We start from the raw sequence: 11492 nt of genomic DNA, 5'->3' as shown, positions 1-11492 counted from the left end.
GTCTCCCCGTGGGGGTCCCCTCGGGGGACGTGTCTCCCCCCTCCCCACGCGTGGTGTTGGCAGGGGCCAGGGGGCTCCCGGGGGACCAGGGCTGGATGCGGGGATGGCGGGTGCTTCCCACCCTCCCCACACCCCAGTGCTGGGGTGCGAGCATCCCCCCTGTACCCCCTCCCCGGGGCCCAGCTGGGTTTGGTGGCGATGGCGGCATGCATCTCCTCGCTCGTTTTCGGGTGGCCTTTGCTCATCCAAAAAAAACCCCACCAAACCATCACTGTCATGGGGACAAGTTCTCCAGCGCCAGGAATCCTCTCTGCGCTGCCGCGGCCAGGGCTCTGCGCCACGGGCAGGGGCCAAAACCACCCTTGGCGGTGTGGGAATACTGACAGATGAGGCAGGAAGGTGCCATCCCAACGCCCGGGAAGGTGGGATGGGGCAAAGGATAGGAAACACCAGAGAGTGTCAGGGCTGTTGGGGCAGCTGCGGTCTGATGGCCGCGTTCCTCCTGGGTTCTGCTTCTGTTTGACCCCTCGAAACGGGTCGGACTTGTACTTTTGGCAACTTCGAATGTTTCCCTTTTGTCAGGCGCTTGCCAACTAAGCTGCGTTTTTAGCACTTTAACTGCCCCTGTGCTGAAACAGCAGTTGCCAACTTACAATTCTGGAGATGCTACAACAGATACTCATTTTTTATATCCCCGTTTTACTCTGTGCATGTTTGGTGCTGCCTGGACATTATAAGGAATCACAGCAGTTTTCTTACGCTCATGCGAGCAACACCCAGCTCCTGACAACCCCCTCAGCTCCGCAAGGAGCTGCTTTCCCAGCTCAGGGATTTCCAAATCTTCGTCTCCGACTCTAGGATTCGCAAAGTGTAACTGCGAGGTCACAGTACCAGCATGTCAATCAGCACCTCGGAACAACTTTGCTCAGCAGCGAGTGGCCTACAAGAAGCAGCAGAGTCCAGGTCCCTGCGCTGAAATTGTCTCGAGAGAGAAAAAGGAATCTCTGGGAACTCTGGTCTCGCCTCCGCACTCAGAGGCCCACCAGGCTGTGAGCAGGAGTTCGGGGCTCTGAGATTGCCTTTAAATCCCAGGAAGCGCAACGGCAGAGTCGTCGCTTTTGATGGTTAGCATTTTGGGCTCGTGTTTGCTGTTTTAGGAGTACCCAGATCTTGTGTGGCCAAAAATACCCGTATTTCTCGAGTCTTTTACAATATCCTGACAGCCCTAGCCCCCTTAATCTAATTTTAGAAAACTTTGTAGGGATTTTATATTTATAAACAGTTGGTGCTTAAATATTATTTCCCTCACCATAGCAACAGCTCCCCATCGTAGCATTCGTTACACGGTGCTGTTGCATTGGTGTATCCCTGTTTTGAGTGAGAAAGCTCTGAAGCCACTCTCTCTCATGCTCATTTTCTGTGCCTTGTGAAGGACGAGGACCGAGGCTCCTGCCTGTCCTGACTGTCTTCCCGGAGCTGGAGAAGAGCCGCACTGCCAGCTGCTGCTGGAAACGCACCGGTGGCCCTGGGTTTTCCATCACTGGTGTTCCTTAGGTGACACGCCCGCTCAGAGCATCCCCTTCCATGGACATGAGCTGCTGATTCCTCGGCCGCGGCATAGCTGACCTCGTACCTACAGACCCATAGGACCTCCGCAATGGCCCAGAGTGTCCCCCACAACAGCACACAGGCCTTCGACACCTCCAGGTGCCCGTGGTGTGCGCCCGATGTACCTCCAGCATGCGGTGGGGAGGAGCTGGGAGCGGGCATCCAACCGGCCTGGAGACACGGCTGTGCTCTGTTGCCACTGGGGGCCAAGATGCTGGAAGTGCAGGAATGGCAGGATTTCAAGCAGTTTGGCCAAGCGGGGCATAAACCAGGCCAGGGACCAGTGCCAGGAGGAAATCAAGGGGCTCACGGTAAGAATACGAGGCCAGACAGGCAACTGCATGCTTCCCGGTCTTTCCAAAGAGTAAGGACTTGCTCCTCTCTTAGACACCAGTCCAGAAACAGTCTGGGCACTGAGACATCTCCAAAGTCCTTCTGCGAGAATCTAGAGTGCCCCACAGCTTGGAGCAATCCCGGAGCTACTTGGACACATACGTCCTGGTGCTGGGGGTTGTCCCCACACCTGTGGGACTGGCACGGGTGCCTGGAGAACTTCCGAACACCAGAGATGCGCATTGAGTGTCTATGGGCTTAAAACGGTGATGTTGAACCCAGAGCAATCAAGGTAACGTGGCCGTAGGAGGTTGTCTCATATGAAGGAAAGACATTTGAGACAACGATGCAAAAATACGAGGAATTAAAGCAGGGTTGAAGGATGAACAGATGCTTCTGATAATTTCAGCTGGGCTTGATCACATGTTCTGATGCTCCCTGGTACTTTAAGCGTTAATCTAGAGAGATGCTGTTGGTTTGAAAGTTTGCATGTTATAGCTCTGTATCTCTGACCGGTAAGTATTAAATTATTAATTAGGCTCCGTGGTGTGCGTTTGTGGTCAGTTTGCCTTTTGGAGGGAAGGACTGCTGTGGCTGTATCTCACCCTCATCATGAAAATTTGCCTGTGTTTAAAAGGCTTCACTTTTTCCCTGCGTGGCTCTAGGTGGGAGAGCAGGGAGGCAGCTGGTGACTTGGAGAGTCAAAAAAGCTCACCTTTTAAAATTTTCATCCAAGCCCAAATGCAGTTTGAAAGCATCTAATTTCCATGCTCTCCAGCAACAGATTTCCGCGAAGGCTTTGTATTTTCTCCTCTTGAGTTATGGTTCAAAAAATCTACCTTAACAACATAATCTGCTTGGGAATACACGTAATAAAATACCAATGTGGCTGTTAAGGTGATATGAAGGTTACTGTTCTAATCACTCAAAATGCAGTTGGGAGCAAAGTTACGATTCTCAGAGTAATCTGGCCACGTTATATCCCCCGTACGTCTTATGAAACGCCGTTAACATAAAGAGCAACATATTAAGGCACATAAATTTAAAGGCAGACTAATAGAAAATACTATTTGTGTGCTTAAGCACGGCGTTTTGAGAGCCTGTGTCAGATTGTACTGGAGCATTTGTAAACCCACCTGCTTGCTATGGTTTTTCTGCCGGAGGAGAGGGGGCTCTCCCCAGGCTGCAGTGCCAGTGTGCTGCTCCGGCTGGCTCCCAGTGGCGATGGAGGTCCCCTCCCCACCTGGCCGAGACTTTTTGTGCCGCAAGGCAGCGCCGCTCGGGGCCGAGATGATAAAAACTTTGTGGCTGCCCTGCGGGCCAAGTATGTGCAGAGGATCGCGAGGTATGTCGCAGAGAAAGAGCTGCTGTTTCACTTGCCGGTGGCTGCTCAGCAGCGGCTTAGCTACGGTAGGGGCATTGCAGCAGGACGGGAGCAGCAGGAGGGCTGTGCCAGGGATGCCACTGCCTCTCCCCAGCCCCATGGCTCCCTTGGCAGGGTTGGGGGGTGCACACCTCCCCGCAAGGAGTTTCTGAAGTTTGCTGGAGCCCGCGGGTGCGTGGAGCTGGAGGGGTTACCGAAATCATTCCTAAGCTCCATAGGAGCACCAGCCGAAATTTCTCACAGAGTGATTTTTGGGTACCTTGATCTTAAGGGACAGAGTCTGGAATATTTTGGGGACATATGACTTTCAGAAAATGTCCTTTCTCATCGGCCTTCATGTAGAAGCTTTAACAAAAGACTTTAAACTTGACGTCCTTCTGTAGTTCAGAAGTGGTGATAAACAGCTCATGCTATAATCCCTTCTCTTGAGGAGCTTATAAACTCTGTGTGTGCGGGACTGGTAATGTAGCCAAGGATGTGTTTATTTACCCCAGCCTGTCACTCCTCCTTTGTTTTTAGTTTTCCTTCCAAAAAGTCATGACGAGTCGATATAACACATAACATAAAGGAAATAAATGAGGGCAAAAGCAAACCATCTCAATATTATGTTGTTACCTTAACATACTTACACCCTCGTGGATACAGATCAGTTTTAAATTACTGGAGGGAGAAGGGATGTTCTCCTCCTCTACACAAAAATAAACACGATCGACCATCCATTCATAACATCCCAGATTTTAAGGGCCAAAGAGCTGTTGTGACTGTTCGGTGTCGCCCCTGTGGGCGACAGGCTACTGCCTTGTACCCAGTAATTCCCGCACCAGAGCCGTCGGCGGGGCGCAGGCACACCATCTCAGGAGAGATGCCGTCACTGCTGTGGGTGAGTTGTTGCAGAGCTTCATGCGCCTGACGGTGAAACGTGCCCCTTATTTCTAATCTGGAGGCGTCGAGTTTTGGCTTCCAGCCACCGGACTGCATTATGCCTTTGCCTATTAGATTAAAGAGCTATCTACCATCTGAACTATTTCTCCTGTGTAGGTATTAATAGATCATGATCAAGGCATCTCTTAACCTTCTCTCTGAGAAGTTAAATAGACCAAACTTCTTTATCTCTCACGATGAAGTGGGGGTTTCTGGGTTTTTCATCACTCTTGATGGTCTCTCCAGCCCAGTGTCTGTTTGGAAACACAGACGCCACAAGCACAGAGAGCATCACAGGACTGACCATGGGAGCAGCAGTGCTGACCCATCTCAGCTGTGGATCCTGCTTTAGCTTGGCACACAGACTTAGCCCACCATGATCCCCACACCCTTATCACCAGCCTGGGCTGATGGTTCTCAGCATCCCATCTCACTCCCGAGAAACCTCCCAGGAAAAGGTTGAACCTTACGAGCTGCTGGGGTCTGCGTTAGTCTTAGCACAGAACGCAACACAAATGGGATGCAGTCCAGCTCTCCCCGAGCCTCGCTGCGCAGTCCCCAGCCACCATCATCCCTCCCAGGCTCATTTCCACCTCCCTTGAGGTGAGGCCAACAGGAAAATCACCTGCTGATGGAGGCCCAAAGCCGATATCAAAAGCCATACCAGACTTTCACATATCATTGTATTTTTGTTTTTGTTTTATTCCCCAAAAGTCTACGTCAGGCTTCACGGCATTAAACATGCCTCATAAATCACACTGTAGCCCAGTCAACAATTTTACGTGGCCTTTATCTTTCGTAGTCACATTTTGTTGGGAGTTCAAAATACAGTAGTAACTTTAATGCTGATTCTGATATATATTAAAATGATAAAAATAATTTGCATATTGTGAATTTACAGAGGGGTTGGGTGGGTATTTATGAAGAGCCTCTGTGTTTTATTGGAGTGAAAAAGGGGGGTTTGCCAAAGCATCAGTGCAAACCAGAGATTAAAAGCCTGGTTAAATAGATGTCTGTCTTCAAGGCAATACCCCCCACCCCTGACCAGTCCTGCGCTGCTGCCTCCCCGCAGGTCCCAGCCAGCATTCACAGCTGGCCCAGACAGGTAAGAAAACCCTCAGGAAACTATTTCTCAGGTACGTGGGTTGCTTTCATCCCATAACAAATGACAGGGCCTTCCGGGCCAGCCATATGTGCGCCACCTTTGAGCCGTGCTGTGCCAAGTAATGCGTTCACACACTACTGTGTCTTGAAAAATTCTGGAAGTGGCTGAAGAGCAAGGGGGTCATTTAATCATGGTGTAAGGTAGCAAGATCTTATAGAAGGGGAAGGTGACTTTATTATACAAAGTATCTAAGCAAGTTGCTTTTACCCACTCATGCTTTCCTGTTTACAAACACCAAGATGCGTGTCCCCAGGGGATCTTCAGGATCTCTGTGATCCAAAGGACAGGGGATGCTGATCCCTGTGTCCTCCCTGTGATTCCTTCATTCCTCTTGCAGGGCAATGATGAACTAGTTTTTTGGACCGATCGTGTCTGTCTTTTTAGAGTTGTCTTTTGCAACAACATTCCTGCCGGGTTAACAGAAAGTAATAGCACTCTGGTGTCTTCTGCTAACACGGTGTCTGTGCTGGGGCTTATCAGACCTGGGCTTGGTGGTGCTCAGCTTGACTAACTGGAAATGCATCCTCGGTTATGAACGCAGCCCTTCTCTTGGCCCTTGTTTTGCTGTTCCCCTGGTGCATACACATACAAGCTTGCATTTGTCCGGCATTCATACCAGTCTTAGTATTTCCATTAAAAGCCTCTGCAAGGGCTAAGAAGGGGAACAGCCTGCCACCTGCTAGGCCTGGGTGCCAGGGGTCCTGTGTGTAGGGAGATCGAGAACCCCTCCCTAGCAGGCTGGGATGCTGGGCATGGAGAAGTAGGCTCTGCTGGACCTCGGAGCAGGTCTGTCCCAGTACCCTGGGGGTTTGAGTCAAACTAGTTTCCCATTTTGGAAAAAGAAGGATGCAAGGTGTTAAAGTTTGTGTGGTGCTGGTTGTTCTGAGGTTGGTATGGCCGTGGCCACCACATCTGTTAGGGATCCCCTCAGAGCGGAGGGACCTTGGGAGGAACCAGCCAGTCCTCAGGGAAGATGGGGAGGCTGCTGGATCCTGTTAGCAGTGCCTGGGACTAGATAAAAGCCTGGCCAGAGGGATGTAGTTCTGTCCTGAGATAGTTGTGCCTCAACCCCAACTGGGGGGAATCACACGTGGCGAGGGGCACCGCTGCCGGAGGGACATGAGGGAGAAGGGCGTTCACATGGGAAGGGGCTGCCTGCCTGGCCACACAGCAGCAGGAGGTGACAGGACCCGCTGTGTCCCCAGCCCTGGCCTGAAGAGGCGAGGGCTGTGGCAGAGGGCCCGGGGCAGCAGTGCTCCGAGCACCCCAGGGTCGTGCCTCTGCCAGAGAGCCAGGTGTGACCCACACCACCAGCACTCACAGCACCCATGCTGCCCCCCAGCCCTTTTGATGTGGGTGTTACTCTTCCGCAGAACCTCGAATTAGCCCTCATTAAGTCCTTGGGGAAGCAGGAGGTGTCGGTGGAGTCTCTCATCTCATCTTAAATTGCCCGAAGTTCCCAAAGCCTCCGTGGGAGCCTACGTGCACCTGGGATGCACGTGAGTTGGTGCTGTTCACACTGAGAGCTCGGAAAGCACCCTGAGAGTCTGTCTGTCTCTCGAAGGACAGATCGGTCCCCTGTCCATCCCCAAGGACACCCTGTCTCCTCCAGCCGCTGCTCAGAGGGTGCAGAAGTCTGCGCCCTGAAGCCCCCCGGAGTAAGCCCTGTTGGGTACCAGCCCCATGCCCCCTCCCAGAACCACGGGGAAATGTCTGCCCCACCAGCCGGCGTGCACCCCTCCTTGCCAGTGCTCAGGGGCACCCCGGGAGGTAAGGGGGTGAGCCCGCTCCCCACGGGGTCTGTGGTGGCAAAGGTGGGGAGCTGCTGCTTCACCCTGCCTTGACACCCCCACACACACACTCTGCCCGTGGGGTTGGCAAAACCTCCTAGCTCCAGGGTGGGGAGAGAAAGGGTGGTTTGCCATCTGACAGGTTATACAGCCAGGTCACCAGGGCAGTAATTATTCCTTTTACGCAATTTTTGGGTGCTGTGGGCCGGGAGAGGCTGCGAGAGGCTGGGAGGCTCTGCCTCCAGTGCACTGCCGTACCTTGCGGGGTACGGCCCAGCCTAGCTCCCTGCGGCTGCAGGTGCTGTCGCTGGATGCCTTGGGGCCACCTTCCCCGGGCAGCCGTCCTTCCTTCCTTCCTCTGTTTTTTTTCATATCTTTACTGGTGGCTGCAGGAGCTTATCGTGGGGGGCCAGGCAGAGCTGGAGTCCTGCCACTGCTCCCTCCGGACCCCGGCTGGGCCCCACTCATCTCCATCCCGAGCCCTGTGTAGCCAGGACTGGGAGAGCTGGGAGCATGGGGAGCATCCTGCAGCTGCTTTGGGAAGTGCTGGGGTGGTGGTGGCCACCCTGAGCTGAGCTGCAGCGTCGCCCTGAGGGGCCATGGCCAGGCTTATGTGAGAAAGTCCAGTCTGGGGAGCCCGAAGAGGTGCGAGGCTGTGCCGGGGTGGTGTGGCCGGGGGGAGAAGGGGGTAAGAGGACAAGTGCAAAGGCCTCTCTCTCTTTTGGGAGCTCCAGAAGCGCATACTGGGTGCCTCGTCCTCCTGCAACTCCCGGCGGCGGGCAGCACTACAAACCAGCCTTTTCACTGGGGCCTGGGAGGTGGGGGGCTGCCGGCAGCCGGGCACGGGGCAGGCCATCCCCCGCCGCCGGCCCGCCGCGGGCCCAGCCGGCGGGCACGGGCAGCGGGGGGTAAGCAGGCTGCAGGCTGCATGCTTGGCGGCCCTGGGGAGTCAGCATCGCCTCCTACAAACCACAGGGGGGACATCTCCCATCCCGGCTCTGTTGCCCCGATGTTGCAGCTCCCTCCGCTCCTGGGCCTGTGGTGTGCTTGCTGTCCGTGGGGTTCCCCCTCAAACCAAGGGGGGGAGGAGGGTGGAGGGTCAGGGCTTTGGCCCAGGTGCCGGTAGGGAGTCCTAAATGGTCCTGTGCAGACAGGAGGACCATGTGAGGGCTGATGGTGGGCACCGGGCAGCCAAAGAGCCCACAGCGCCGAGGCACGCTGGTGGGGTGAACTGGGGTGTTTGCTGCAGGCTCTGGCTACCTGTGGCTACAGCTGTTGGCACCTGAGCAGTGAAATCCGGGATTAGCACTGTAATACAGACTCAGCAGGTGCCTTCCAAGGTCACCCATCTCCTCACGCCCCCCTGCCCACCTCCTGTACCCCCTGCCCCTGCTCAGGGCTTGCCCATGCTCATGGCTGAAGCTTTTCAGCCTCCAGTGCTGGCTGCTCTGACAGCTCTGCTGGAGGGGGGACAGGGGAGCAGCTCTTGTCCCCACGGGGCATCTCTTCTGCTGAGCCTGCATGTCGGTGCTGCTTCTCTTCCAGGCATAACTCTGGAGCTGATCCCCGGGCTGCTGACCCAGCACAGGGACAGGAGCAAGCAAGGACACTGGCTGGGGCAGGGACACTGTCCCCTCTCCCCAGATGAGGGAGAGAAGATGCCCTGGAGCCTCTCGGGTCTGAAGCAATGAGCAGGCAGGGTCTCTGGGCGAGGTGCTGCCTGGCTCTGGCCTGATATGGCCACGGAAAAGGTTCACGGGCTGCAAAAGTGAATGGCAGTATAGACTCATGTTTGTGCACTCTTCTCACAGCACCCGGTGACACGTCTCGGGACTGCCAGGACCTCATTCTTTCCTGAGGAGCGTGGTTAGATGTCATGTAGTGGAGACAGAAAGAAGACAGGGTCACGGATGGAGGAGGAGGCATCAGCGCGAGAGGCCAGCTGGGGTATGGGGGGGCCTTACTGGCTCCCCAGAGAGGTTGCAGGAGACCTCTGTAGAGAGAAGGGGCTTGAATTCTGCATCAGGACACCGTGGGGACTCGATACTGGAAGTTTTATATCTTGAGCCCTTTTGTAGCCACGTGTGTTTCGGGCTCTGACTCTATCCTTGTTCTTCCTCAGTGGCTTCTCTTGCTGTCCCAGGCAGCTGTCAAGCTCCTTGCTTGCACCTTCTGGTTTGATTTCAGTGGGCCACTTGCTTTTTCCACTTGTTCTTTTGTCGTGCCTGTTTCAGAGCTGTATTGATTTCTCTCTTTGCATGACTTCCACAAAAGCTGCTCTTTGCTCCCAACCTGGGATGCTGCTTTTCGCCATCCCTTCGCTTCCCTTTGAAAAAACTCGCCCTGCTAACCCCTGTGAGCAAGAAGACACCTCAAACCCCTGAGTACGGCTAGATGAAAGAACTGGATGTAGTCCCCAGTGTAAACTACAGCAGCTCTGGGTCTGCTATAGTTTAAACAGCCTCCTCCGTGCTGGTTGTGCCTCATCTACAATCCACCCCCTCCCTGCCAGACCTGGTCCAGAACTGGCAGCAATTTGGTGGGAGCTGAGGGGGGCTATTTTGGGTTTGATGAAACTGTCCTTTCCCAAGGAGTGCACTGGACACCATCTCATTTCACTGTGGCTTTCACCTGCCCACATGCTACTCTGGGACCTGGAGACCCCTCCTGTGACCTCCTGGGGATGGAATCAGAGACCACCATGGTGCCTGCAGAGTCAGAGTTTCTGCTGACCTCCTGTAGCCTTTGGGGAGGCAGAGGAGAGCCAGGCAGGGATTTCAGGCACTCACTGGGGTTGAACTGTAGCCACCACCTTTGCCAGACAAAGAGGTGGAACTGGGAAGCTGACCTGCTCTGCGAAGGATCGTGGCTATGGCTCCCAAGGAAAGGGACAAAACCTGGCTGGACCCAGCTGGACATGTCAGTGCTGCAGGAGAGCATGTGGGTTGCCTGGTTCCCACTGGAAAGATGTCCCCTCTTCCTTCTCCCTGCAGGCAGGAACCCCCTGAAGCCCTGAGGGCAGCAAGCGAGAAGGGTCATTGCTTTCTCCCTGAGCTGGGGCAGCCTGAGCCTCCTGACGATGGGGTTGCATCCCACATGCACCAGCACCATCTGCTCCACTGTGATGCTGCCTGTCCCTGTGGCCCCACCACCCTCCGCTCTCCCCCTGCGCTGCCTGCTCCAGCCACGCTCTGAGCAGAGACGACAAGCCAGGCACATTAAAAACTTAATGCAAAACTAATTTGTCAGCCATAAACAAGTGGCAAAGGCTTTAGCGCATTTTCTGCCCATTTTATTCAGCTGCCCCAGCGGGGGGATGCATGGCTCCTGACTCATTGTGGTCAGAGCATGGCACTGGCAGGACGAGTGGGGGTCCCCCAGGGAGACAATAAGGGGTAGGGTTGGGGGGGTCTGCAATGGAGGGAGCCCCTGCGCATGCCCTGAGAGTGGGCTAAGGCATGGAGGAGGGAGGCTGGCCAAAGTGGCTGCTTCTGGCTGTGAGAGGAGACCTTCAAAGAAGATGCTTCCACCAACACAAGCCCAGGCAGAGTTCAGCCTGGGAAAGATCTGGGGCCACCACCAAAGTGTGTGTTGGGGGCAGGGGGTTAGGGCCACAGGAAAACTGAGGCTAGAAGAGGGGCCTCAGGACGTGTCAAGTCCAACCTCCTGCTCGAAGCAAGGTCAGCTAGAGGGTCAGACAAGGTTCCTCAGAGCTTTATCCAGCTGGGTCCTGTAAAACTCCAAGGATGGAGGATGTCACGACATCTCTGGGCTTTTTCTTCCCAAATAGTGCCACCAGGCCCAGTTCCCAGGACTGTGGACTGTGTGGGGAAAGTGCCGCTAAGGGAAGGGTAGGGTGAGGCACAGGAAGGGACAACTCTTGGTTGTCATGGTGGCCATGCTTCATGTCTTGCTCGGGAGCAGGGGTAGAAGGATGGTGGGTCTCTACAGCTGCAGGTTGAAACTGAGAGCAGGATTTGAGGTTGGGCATGTCCTTGGCACGGCTGAGGCAATGGATGGGCAATATGTGCCTCTGGAGAACCCCACCAGTGTCCCGGGGCACCGCATCCAGTCTTGGGTGGGTTGCTGGAGAGAGACTGGGGCAGTTTGTAGAAAAACAGGAGAACAGGCTAGAAAGCTTGTGTGTGAAGAGAGACTAAAAGAGCTTTATGTCTGGCTTGGCTTGATGGAGACAGGGTAGAAGGGGAGGAGGGAGGAGGGAAGCTAGAGAGAAAGGGGTGACAGTGGGTGGGAAGCTGCCTGGTAATCCCAGGTCCAAGGCTGCAGAATC

The sequence above is a fragment of the Charadrius vociferus genome, unplaced genomic scaffold (genome assembly GCF_000708025.1).
Source record: "Charadrius vociferus isolate BGI_N301 unplaced genomic scaffold, ASM70802v2 scaffold111, whole genome shotgun sequence".
Taxonomy (NCBI): domain Eukaryota; kingdom Metazoa; phylum Chordata; class Aves; order Charadriiformes; family Charadriidae; genus Charadrius; species Charadrius vociferus.
This window is presented reverse-complemented; position numbering follows the sequence as displayed.